At 38.3% G+C, this 12,042-nt stretch overlaps 2 protein-coding genes across 13 annotated transcripts in view; one reads left to right on the top strand and one right to left on the bottom strand.

Moving 5' to 3' along the window:
* LOC308187337 (uncharacterized protein) overlaps positions 1-8,819 on the bottom strand; it is a 424,496-nt gene extending 415,677 nt beyond the window's left edge. For all 10 annotated transcript variants that reach the window (XR_013944615.1, XR_013944616.1, XR_013944617.1 and 7 more), the window contains exon 1: positions 8,787-8,819. The gene's annotated coding sequence lies outside the window, so the exon portion shown is untranslated. The remainder of the gene's footprint in view (positions 1-8,786) is intronic.
* CADM2 (cell adhesion molecule 2) overlaps positions 1-12,042 on the top strand; it is a 659,818-nt gene that overhangs the window by 53,672 nt on the left and 594,104 nt on the right. The window lies entirely within an intron of this gene.

Genomic DNA, 12,042 nt, shown 5'->3' on the forward strand with positions numbered 1-12,042 from the left:
CCTGTCAGATTATTCATGGTCAGAGAGGTGGTAGCAGTTACAACTTTCCCAATGGTTAATGTACTTTAGAGTTTACTCTGAGATTAACCTAAAAGGGTAAATCACTGATAGGCATCTCTCTAAACTCTGCTAAAAGAGGAAAAAAAAAAAAAAAGAAAAAAAAAAGACCTGTGAAGCTTGCCAGAAACAGTATACGCCACCCCCCATTATTACCAATCCATAATAAAATGATCCATGTTGTCTAACTAGGTCTGTACATCTGGTCTTAATGAAAGAGTACACATTTATAGATTAAGTTTAGATTCCTTTCAATTGATTTTTGTTTGCTTTTATTCCTTATTGATGAGGTTTTTGGTACTATTAGGTGAAAAGTATTGTTTACTCCTTGGAATATTGTTCTTACTGAAATGCCGGCACCAACCTCAGGCAACTGTAGGATCCTTTCTTTGAAGAAATGCAAATCTTGAAGGTCTAAATTTGTGGAAGGTGAACATAAGTGTGTGAGCGGTGGGTAGTTTTGCTTTTAGTTCTTTACTCCTTCTCATTGGTAAAAGAGAGTTGGAGATTTCCTATTGTTTGCCTATTGGCAAAACTATGCATCAGTGAGAATCAGCAGTTAGAACTTGCAGGAAGAAAATATGTTGCCTAGAAATGTTCTGTAGGCTTCTGATGTGATCTTCCCAGTGCTGGTTAGAATATTGTTTCAGCATGCTCCATAGCATCAGTAATACTTGCGCTGCTTTGCAGGTGCTAAAATTGTCAGTCTTTAAACATAGTGCATCTTTATCTACCATTGGAATTGAAATAACATGGCTTTATTTTTGCACATAGAATATTGGTCATTAATATGCAAACAGATACCCAATTATTATTTGTCCTGCTGTTTTCAATTCTGGCAGATTGTCAGTGCTGGGATTTGAAACAAGCTCCTTAGTGTGAAAGGTCTCTCTTGTTTGTGAGTAGTTCTGGAGAGCTGGCATGCACACTGATTTTCTAAGGCTTACTAAGTCATTAGGGAATGTTAAGTGTAAAATTACATTTTTTGTAATTTCAGGGTGTTTAAAAATGAATTTTGCCAGAGTAGTTGAAATACTAGAGCTAATATATTTCAAGATACTTGACATGTTGCTATTTTTGTTGTGTAGCTTGTACAACTATGCTGATACAGTTAATATAAGCTAGCACTTGTCTAACTTTCTCAGGTAGTGGAGAAGTACGCAGTTCTCACTGGCTGGACCTGTCCGGTCTAATGGCTGAGGTATCTCTCCTGATGGAAATGTTTTATGGATCTTTATGCTGAAGTATGGAGTGAATGTGTTTATACTAGCTTGCACTACTGAGCAGATGTACTAGTTGGAATTTCCCAATTTTTTCTAAATTTGAGATCAAACAGATCCTGAATGAGATTCTGCTGAGTTGCCTGTAGTCCTTTCTGTCTTAATGGGAACTTTGTTAATTCTGAACTCCGTGAAAGCAGGGAAGCTGCTATTTGAGAAGGAACCATGCTGTTCAGGAAATATTCCCAAATGTGTATAATGTTTTATATTAAATAGTGTACAGTATCAGCTGCTGTAAGAATGTATTTGGGTTACGGGCTTTCATGGTTCATGATGCTGTTTATAGTTCCCAGATAGCTCCTGAAGGATCTTTCTTTTTAAAGAAAAATTAAATAACATAATTCTCTTTTGATGACTTTAATGATTCTTATTACAGCAGTGAAACCATAGAACCACAGACTGGTTTGGGTTGGTGGGACCTTAAAGACCACCCTGTTCCAACCTCCCTGCCGTGGGCAGGAACACCTCCCAGCAGACCAGGTTGCCCTAAGCCCCATCCAATCTGGCCTTGAACACCTCCAGGGATGGGGCATCCAAATGTAACCCTCTGTTAAGACCCATGTGTTCTCTGTTAATGTGCAGTCTTGCTAACAGTACTTACACCATTCCTGAAGTATAAATATGGAGTATATCTATTTCACAAGTCCTAGAACTTTCTTCCCTTATCAGAGACAGATTCTAGCTGAGTTTTTCTTGGAATTACTGGTGGGTGGAACATTGAGATGTTATTAGGAAGTTAGTATTAGGACAGTTCCTAACAATTAACATTTTGATAATAACTCATTTAATTATTTGAATCCCAAATTAGACCTAGGAGTCTTGAGGATGGATGTGAAACAAAACAATGATGATTGCAGCTTTCTAGTTTAGAGTGTATGACTGGCAATTTGATGTATTTCATAAATCTGTAAAATGTTGCCTTCTATCTAGACTTCGTCAAAGACTGGCACTGTGTCAGAAGGTGTGTCTGTTTCTGTGGGTTGGAGTTTGCAGTACGTAACTGCATTTCTAACCCCAGTCTTCAAGGTGAGGTTGGAGTGAGGGCCTTTCCATGATTGTCCTATTGAAAGCTCTGCAGTGAACAGCAGATATTTTTAACTACCACCTTTCTACATCTGGTCTCTCTCTCTATATGCATATATACACGCACACATACTGTTCTCCCCTGAATCCTAAATTAAGCTTTTAAAAAATACCCATGTCCTGTTGAAATTGCAAGGAAGGTATTTATCTTCTACTTCTGTTGCACTCAATCTTATTACAGGCTAAAGGGAAGGCACCATGTGTATACAGGGTCAAGTGTTTATTGTTAGTCCAGTTAAGCATTTTTAACAGTTGAATTGTCCAGACTACCTAATTAATACAGGGAAAAAAAATCAAGAAAAATATTTTTCAAGTCTTTACTGTGTCTGTGTAACCAGTAGCTTACATGTATCAGAAAAGCAGTATGGAATTTGCTTTTTATATCGTAAATGAATGACCATCTTCAGCTTGCAGCTCTTTTAATGAGATTTATGTTGAAATTTGTATGCTGCGTTTGTGGGCTGGGGCAGAGCGGATTGAATGATTCCCAGATCTACTGCAAATTTATGAACATAACAAAAGATAGCTTGAGCTATTGCATATAGCAGCAGCTTGAGAACTGAAGCTCAGTGCTGAAGCCATCCATATTTGATGGAGGGGAAGGGAATGATAGAGATGAAAGAAATAGAGACAAAAACTGGATAGCTAGTGAGGTTCAGTCATTCTTCACTCATAAAAACTCATTCAGTCTAATTTCAATGTGTAATTTTCAAGCAGATGTTACTTTGTAGGAGCACATCTTTGTGTTGGATGCTCTTAAATCAATTTAAACTCAAGAGTTTCAGTTTAACTCACCGAGGAAATGCATCAGCAAATTTAACCACAGAGAAATTTATATTTTGAAACAGATTTGCAAACACTGTTCTGAAAGTGATTTTGTCCTGACAAACTCTTAAGCATCCCCAGACTTGTGATTTGAGGGAGAAATACTGTTCTGTAACTTTTATACACGTAAGGAATGAACATGTAAGTAATGAAGTGTCCCGCCTTCTCTTTAGATCTCCTAAACATACAATCTGAACCTGTACCAGAGGATGTATACACGTGATATTTTCTTGAACCAATTTTGGTACAACTGACTTAAAAGGTTATTTTTTATGTGCCCTAAGTTTGTTACAGCTGTACAAAATTAATTAAATTTCAAGTAATGAATCCCTTGATGGCTGCAGAAATTACTGATGCTGCTGTGTTACGTTTACCACACCAGATGAGGGGAGTTGGAGCTCCTGAGGGGGAGATGCTTCTGGGCTAGAGGAGCAAATGCAAGAGGGGGCTCCAGGTGCTGCTGCTCAGATGGGAGCTGCCCAAACTGCCGCAAACAGTGGAAGCAGGAATTTACCTTCAGGACACGGTGCTCAAGGATTTTATACAGACCTTTTACTTCTCATCTGGCTGACCCAATTGCTCCAATTGTTTTGTTTAATACATTGTAAAATTTTATAATTACTCTTCTAAAGGATGGACATGTCCTCTCTGTGTATTCCCTGACCTCTTGAGTTTAGCTGTGTACAGTTTTACACCGTTATTCAGAGACAGACAACTTACTGACATGCTAGCAACCATATTTGTTGTATAAACTCAGGATATGCATGCTTTCAGATGGTTTATCTAACAGTGGCTAATGCAAAATATACTTTGTAAGAATAAAAATAAGGCAAAAGAATAAATAAAGTCAAATGGAGTCTTGATCGGAAAAAAACAGTGCTTTGAACAGGTTTTCCCGGTTATCGCATCTGTCCCAGAACTTTAAACAATCCTTTGACTTGACAGCTAACAATATATGTGTTGGAAAACTTAATACATGATCAAAATGTGGTTTTAATACAGTCTCCTGAATATTCCACAGTCATATCAAAAATGAATTAAATAGCATAAATGTGGGGCTGAATCTTGTACCTCCAAATTTCAGTGAATAATATACCAGTGTTGTGGCAAGTGTCTCGAAGGCATACATTCATATGCCTATTGTCAGTCATTACCCAGGTAGATCTGAGTTTCTCTCTAGCTCATCAGGACAAAGAGAAACTTTTAAGCAGAATAATAGATCTTGGTAGTTGTTTAATGTGTTACAATAATATAAATGTTCTACCCTCACTATTTATTTCACTCCACTTTATTTTAGGCAACAGTATCTGGACAAATTCACTTTCCATACGTGTATTTTATAATATGACCATCCCTCACAAATGTTATTAGTCATGTATCCATATGTAGAATACAGCTGCATGTTTTTGATTAGTGGTTAAAAAGTAAAACCAAATATACTTAGACCAACATTAATACAAAAAATATAGCTTGTAAGAAGGGGGTGGGGGGTGAGCAAGGAGGAAAAATAGGATAGCTTAAAATCTCTGTAACTTATCAGAAACATTTTGAAACTAGAATCAAGTGTGAAAGAGGAGGGTAGACCAAGACAGGAGTGGTAGCATGACTGGGGTTAGGGAAGGGGAAGACAAGATGTAGTGAATCATGTTGGCTGTTTCACAGGAATAATGTTCAGATGCCCAAGCTGCTGCTGTAGTTGCTAGAAATAAGTAATTGCATGCAAAAAGATATATTATCAAAATTTTTATAGCAGCAATCCAGAGAGGAAATGTCAGAAGTTTAGAACTGTAGAGTTTTCAAAATATGACTTTGGGTTTCCTGTAAAAAGGATATTTGTTAAAGGTAGTATTATGCCAAATGAGAGATGACTTCTGTGAAGCAGTGGGACAAAGTACTTGTTGAGATCTAGAGTTGTGAACAAATATAGAATGAACACTGTCTATCAAGACAGAGCACTGCATCAAGTGGTATAACCACTCTTGAACCTTAACAGCAGCTGTCAGCCTTCATACTGAAATGATGAAGACTAGGAATATTGCAGCTGGAGGTGTAATTGGCTGTATTCCTTCAAGCTCAGGGAAGCTAATTTTTTTGGGGGATTGTTACACTGCAGCAGTATTTTGATAACAAATGGAAATACTCTGAATAATTGAAAAATACAGAGAAACTCATTATTTGTACAGGTAATATCCTCTGTGTAACCTGTACACTCGTGCTACAGTGAAAATTAGATCAGTTGTGCTGGTACTAGTATGTTGGAAAACTACAGTAAATACTGACGGAACTGCTCTAGGAAGCAGCCAAGAAGTAATTTACCTAATCTGGAATTTGAGCTATGCCACGAGAAATTGTAAGCATGTAGTTTTACAGAACAGTCTCAGATGATGGGATACAACATTTTGGAGAGCAGCTTCACAATAGCACGTGTAGCATTGCTTTATTGAACTAAAAATGATGAAAAAAGAATCAGTCCAATTACATAAAGTTGACTAAGTTCTAGGACAAGAGGGAATGGCCTCAAGTTGTGCCAGGGGAGGTTCAGGTTGGAAATGAGGAGAAATTTCTTCTCAGAAAGAGTAGTTAGGCATTGGAATGGGATGCCCAGGGAAGTCAGTGGTGGAGTCACCATCCCTGTGGGTGTTTAAGGGAAAGTTGGACTGGTGGTTAGGGGCATGATTTAGTGGGTGATAATGGTGGTTGGGGGACGGTTGGACCAGATGATCTGGGAGGTCTTTTCCAAAGACCTAAATGATTCTGTGATTCTATGACTTTCATAGTAAATACTTGTTTCTTAACTTATATACAAGACTTTAGACTATTTATACAGGTTACCGACTTCTTTAGCAGAGGATGTTCGTGAGAAGGAATACTTTCAATTTGACTGTGTCCTGTCAGATCAGGATTGTTCCTAATACTTGGAGATGGAGGTTCTAACCAGCATTAGATAATTCAGTGAATAAGGCTTCAAACACTTTGCTTCTGGGGTACCTCTCTTACTAGAAATCTAAATATGTTAATGTTTAATCTAAACATGTAAATCTAGTTAGCAAATGTTCTAAGTTACTTACCGTATAAGAAACCCTATGCAATGTTTACTGATGATAATTGTGCAGCAAAAATGATGGCATTTGTAAGGCTCAAAGCCAAGTTCAGTAATAAACTCATTTGTCTCAGTTGAAAAGAAGAGGGGGGAAAAAAGTCACTCTCTTCCACTTTAAAGAAGTTGTCTCTTAGGTAATATTCAGTATAATATTATTTAATATTCAAAAGATCATAATTGAGTTTGTGGGGGGGAACCCTTAATGATTCACCATATTGTTTTATAGTAGATAATGAATTAGGTCAATAAATTCTAAGCAGAAAGAAAGGGAAACTCTCTTCTTTACAGAGAGAGATTAGCCAATTACCTACTGTAGAAGTTAATGTAGTCTTATTTATATCTACAGAAAACAGCTGGAAAAAATTTCAAGATTGCGGAGTTTTTTCTATGAGAGATACTGATTTTGTACTAGGTGATGTTTCATCTGAATATGAAACAAAGAAAATCCACTAAAAAGTGTAGCAATTGAGGCAAAATTTGAAAGGGTGAGAAGCATACAGTATGATTTTTTGAGTGAAATGAACTATTGCGGTCAATCTCTTTCTCAGTTTTCAGATTCTAGGGTATGATATGGAGTTATTTTATTTGTTTCTTTGTTTTGCTCATACACTGCAAGATGTAGTGCTAGTATGCAGACAGCGAAGCATTAACTACTGAAAGTAGTTTTTATCTTTAAAGAATGTGCAGTTCTTATATATCCCCTTTTTCCTGAATCTTTGTGATGGCAATACCAACCAAAGTATTGTTAAATTGGAAGTATTCTGTAACAAGAATTCTCTGAATAACGGTGAGTGACCTCTCCACTTGTCTTCCAAGACTCCATGAGTTGCTTCCTGCCTTACACTGATCTAATAGAGGGAATCTTTATCAGAGGATATATGATTATTCTTTCTTCCTATATTCTTATATAACCTGACAACACAACTGAAACTGAAAAGCAGAGTTGCAGTTCATCCTACAGTCCTCCTTCAGCAATTCATGTTACTTCACAGCTGTGACAAACTCACAGTTTTATATCTAGCTAAAAAAAGAAGAATCCAATAGTCTTGCAAATGTCCATGTTTGCAGCTAACTTCAATCAATTGGAACACACAGATGTGCGCACCAAAAAAGTGAAAAGGCAACACAGTGGCTGTAGGAAGCTTTGATTTGTCTATTTTTTGAGCACATTCTCTACCTACCAATATGGGTCTTCCAGACAATTTTTCTTCGAGGTGACTTCAGCAGCTTAAAAAAGAATTTCCCAATGAGGAATCCCTGCTTGATAAGGAGGTACTTAAGATATCTTCTGACCGTAAGGTAAATATAATGACAAAGACACTTCTTTGTGTCTGAAGTAGATTGTGCAATGCAATGTTCATCTAAGCAGTAAGTTTGGTTTTGTTTTTCCTCCTAATTGTAAGCTAGGCTACCTTTATCTGAAAGTAAATTTCACTTTATGAAAATCTTTAGATGGGAAGGTAGAAGTTGTTCAATAAGGTCTTGGTTTAAAAGACCGTACTTTTTCACAGATATCTTACACCTTCTCTTTTTCCAGATAGCCTGTGCAACAGTTATGGAGTAGTCAGAATTACCTAAGTCTTTAGATGTCTTCTTAAATGTGTAAGGAAAATGTTTATACTTCTGCCCATTGTCCATTGTCTAAATAATGTGACTTAAGGTTCCTCTTGGCTGGTCGTCATGATTAACGTCCTTTGTTTTTTCTGTGATATCTTGGCACAGGCCATACAGATAGGTATAATCAAATGGAACAACATATAGTCATGAAATGAGGGCTTGTTGGACAAGGGGAAATGTCCACAAAATGGATCACAGGAAGTTCCGCGCCAACATGCAAAAGAACTTCTTCACAGTGAGGGTGATGGAGCACTGGAACAGGCTGCCCAGGGAGGTTGTGGAGTCCCATTCTCTGGAAATATTCAAGACCCATCTGGATGCCTACCTGGGCAACCTGCTCTAGGGAACCTGCTTTGGCAGGGGGGTTGGACTCTTGAGGTCCCATCCAACCCTACAATTCTGTGATTCTGTGATTTTCTTTCAATGAACAACACATCCTGGGGAAGTTCTTTATTCATTCCAAAAGAAAGCTTCAAAAGGAAAAAATAAACTGACAAAAACCCCATTTTCTTACTGTTCAAATCAAATTATATTTTGTATTTTGGATATTTCAGAAAAAACATTTTGACCTGAAAATTCTGTTTTCAGATTAGGACAAGTTATGCGCTTAGTCAGTGTTGTGGTTTAACCCGGCTGGCAGCTAAGCACCACACAGCCATTCGCTCACTCTCCCCCCTCCCTCTCTGGGATAGGGGAGAGAAACGGGAAAGTGAAGCCTGTGGGTTGAGATAAAGACAGTTTAAGACAGGAAAATAATAATAATAATAATAATATTACTAATAATAATGTGTACGGAACAAGCGATGCACAATGCAATTGCTTACCACCCGCTGACCGATGCCCAGCCTATCCCCGAGCAGCTGGCCCCCCCATCCTGCATAGCCACCCCTATATATTGTTTAGCATGACGTCAGATGGTATGGAATACCCCTTTGGCCAGTTTGGGTCAGCTGTCCTGGGTCTGTCTCCTCCCAGCTCCTGCTGCACCCCTACCCTGCCCGCTGGCAGGACAGAGCGAGAAGCTGAAAAGTTCTTGGCTTGGTGTAAGCACTGTTCTGCAACAATTAAAACATCAGCATGTTATCAGCACTCTTCTCATCCTAATCCAAAACATAGCACCCTACCAGCTACTAGGAGGAAAAATAACTCTATCCTAACTGAAACCAGGACAGTCAGCCATGACTCTAATGGAGCTGTCATTTGGTGTGTGAAATTCCAGTGTCTGATTTGTAAACACTGGCTAACTATGAAAGTTGAAAATTGTTCATTTCTTGAACTCTAGCAACTGTAGAGGAGTTTGGGTTGGGAGTGGAAATTCAGTCAACATGTGACTTGAGACAGGAGTTGATGCTGAAATACAGCTTAGACTTCAGATCAAAGAATCACAATCATGAGATCACGGAATGTTGGGGATTGGAGGGGACCTTGATAGATCATCTACTCCAATCCCCCTGACAGAGTAGGAACACCTAGATCAGGTCATACAGGAACATGTCCAGGTGGATTTTGAATGACTACAAAAGACTTCTGTAGGCCAGGTTCATAGGAACAGAGTCACTGCGCTGGGTCAGTCTAAAGGACCACATATCATTCCACTGTCTCCAGCAGTGAACAGAGTAGTGCAGGTGTTTATAACCATACCCCTAACATCTGTGTCCCTTAAATTCAGGAACTTCTGGAGCTGGATTTGCTTTCTTCTATGGAACCATAGAATTATTTAGGTTGGAAAACACAGAATCACAGAATTGTAGGGATTGGAAGGGACCTCAAGAGATCATTGGGTCCAACCCCCTGCAGGTTGCCCAGGTAGGCGTCCAGACAGGCCTTGAATATCTCCAGAGAAGGAGACTCCACAACCTCCCTGGGCAACCCATTCCAGCGCTCTATCACCCTTACTGTGAAGAAGTTCTGTTGGTGCGGAACTTCCTGTGATCCATTTTGTGGTCATTGGCCCTTGTCCTGTCAAAACACCCTTAAGATCATCAAGTCCAACCAATTATACATATATAATTATATGTATAATTAGTTACCTTCATTGCATTCTTAATTTGTCTAGTCTCCAACACAGATTTGAGCTTTCACTTACCCTTTGGCAAAGAATATGTCAGATATATCTATCACCTGTTGCAAGACAAACCGCTTCCTTTTGTTTCAGACCTACTGCTTGCTAGTCCAGTTTGGTAGTTAGTTCATAAGTTAGCATGTATCGTGATACTTAACTACAATCTCTGTGCCAGTGATGACTGTGTAGACTTGAAGTCTCATGGCTTTTAAGTGTCTAAATATGCTGGTTTTATTATCACTGTTGTTCTTGAGGTGATCAAAACCTAACACAGTATTCAAGATGCAGATGAACTGTGAATAACTATGAAGTAATTTATACTGTGGTCTAATGATCACCACTGTTTAGTTCTGTTGTTTTCCTAATCACCAACATTGACTGGTTTGAGGAGGAGAAAAAAAAAAAAAAAAAAGCATTATCTAGCATTGCTCCTGAATGGTGATGCTCAATTTAGTCTCCAGAAATGTAAAAAAGAAGTCTGGATTTTTGACATGTGCATCACGTTACTTGTACTAAATTTCATATACCATTAACGTCTCACTAAGATCACCTGCAGTTCTTCATATTTGCTCATTGCACTTCCTGTTCAAAATAACTTAATATCATCAGTGAAAGTAAGTTAATTTGTTCAACTCTTCCCGTGGGGGGAAGGACATTTGTTTTTATTTAGGTTTAATGCTGTTTATAAATATGTTCATCTTTCAGTTGAACTGAAAAATAAACTGGAATTAGAATTGTTGAGATAGTGAATTACAAACTGTTTTCAGGATGGGTCTCGGGCGTTGGTATGAGATTAAATATTTCTGCTTTCACCCTTGAAAATTCCTTATCTCTTTCTGGTGCAGTCAGTCCTATTCAGAATCTGAGTTTCTCTCACTTATTTAAACTAAATGAGCTTCTGTTGCCTGCTTGTTAGCACTTCTTAACTTTCTCCTGTACTGTTCTTCAGGCACTTGAGCATCTCTCCATTAACATAAGAAAACTGTTCCACGGTACTAGTGTCAGCTGCAGATGAGTACTATATCTTTTGCCTGTGACTCCTGGAAAATCAGCCTTGACTTGTTTCAGGTCATTACATCTTCATTCAGCTTCTGTGAAATTACGCTGAGACCTCTGCCTGACATGTTGTTCCTTTCTCATTCCTCAGGCCTGATCTCTCCCATCTTTTTGTGTGAATTTAGCAGGCCTCATGGTAGGAAACTGGTCTGTATTTTAGCCACTGCCAGCACAGAAGTTTCTCATACAGAAAGGAGCATCTGCTTTTAAATGCAGTGCAAGTCTTCTGCAATCATGCTCATTTGTAAAGATACTGTAGGCTGGGGACTGAGGTTCTGGTTTTCTCTCTGCTGTGCCATTGGGTTTACAGATAAAGTTTGGAAAAAAAAAAAAAAAGGAAAAATTTCTCATTGGTTTTCTGTTTTTGTTTGATTGCATAAGACATTATGAATTGTGAAAGGTAAACATGGGGGAAGACTGGTGTTTTGTTTTCCTGCATTCTCTTGTATGTGGGGCTGGCTTTTTACTTGATGTGAATGTTTAACCAGTATTGGGATTTAATTCAGCTGTATTTGAACTGTATGATCAACAACACTTCGACTGAAGCAGGGATCTATAACATACGCTTAATATTTAAAATCAAGTTAGGTGGTAGTAGTATAGCTTAGCACAGTGAGTTGGCTGGATATAGGTGAAGAATGAAGCTGTGATTGCCAGCTGGAGTGGGAAATAAGGAACACAATACAAAAGAAAGCAAGCTATTAGGAACTGAACTAAGAAGGATTAATTGGGAGTTACAAACTTTATTGGGAGAGGCAGGTGCAAAAGAGGTCTTGAAGACCGCTTGAAGAATTTGGAAAGAAATCCAAAATTCCTGAATATTAGACTTCATCTGATGTTGGCAAGCAGCCATGAAATCCACTAACAGAAAATGTGTGTTCCATTTCTCTCTGTTGCTGATTCACACAGCTGTTGTAGGTTATAATCTTGTACCAGTTAGGAATGCCAGAATCCATGCTACT

The sequence above is a fragment of the Anser brachyrhynchus genome (genome assembly GCF_964034855.1).
Source record: "Anser brachyrhynchus genome assembly, chromosome: 1".
In the NCBI taxonomy this organism is placed as follows: Eukaryota; Metazoa; Chordata; class Aves; order Anseriformes; family Anatidae; genus Anser; species Anser brachyrhynchus.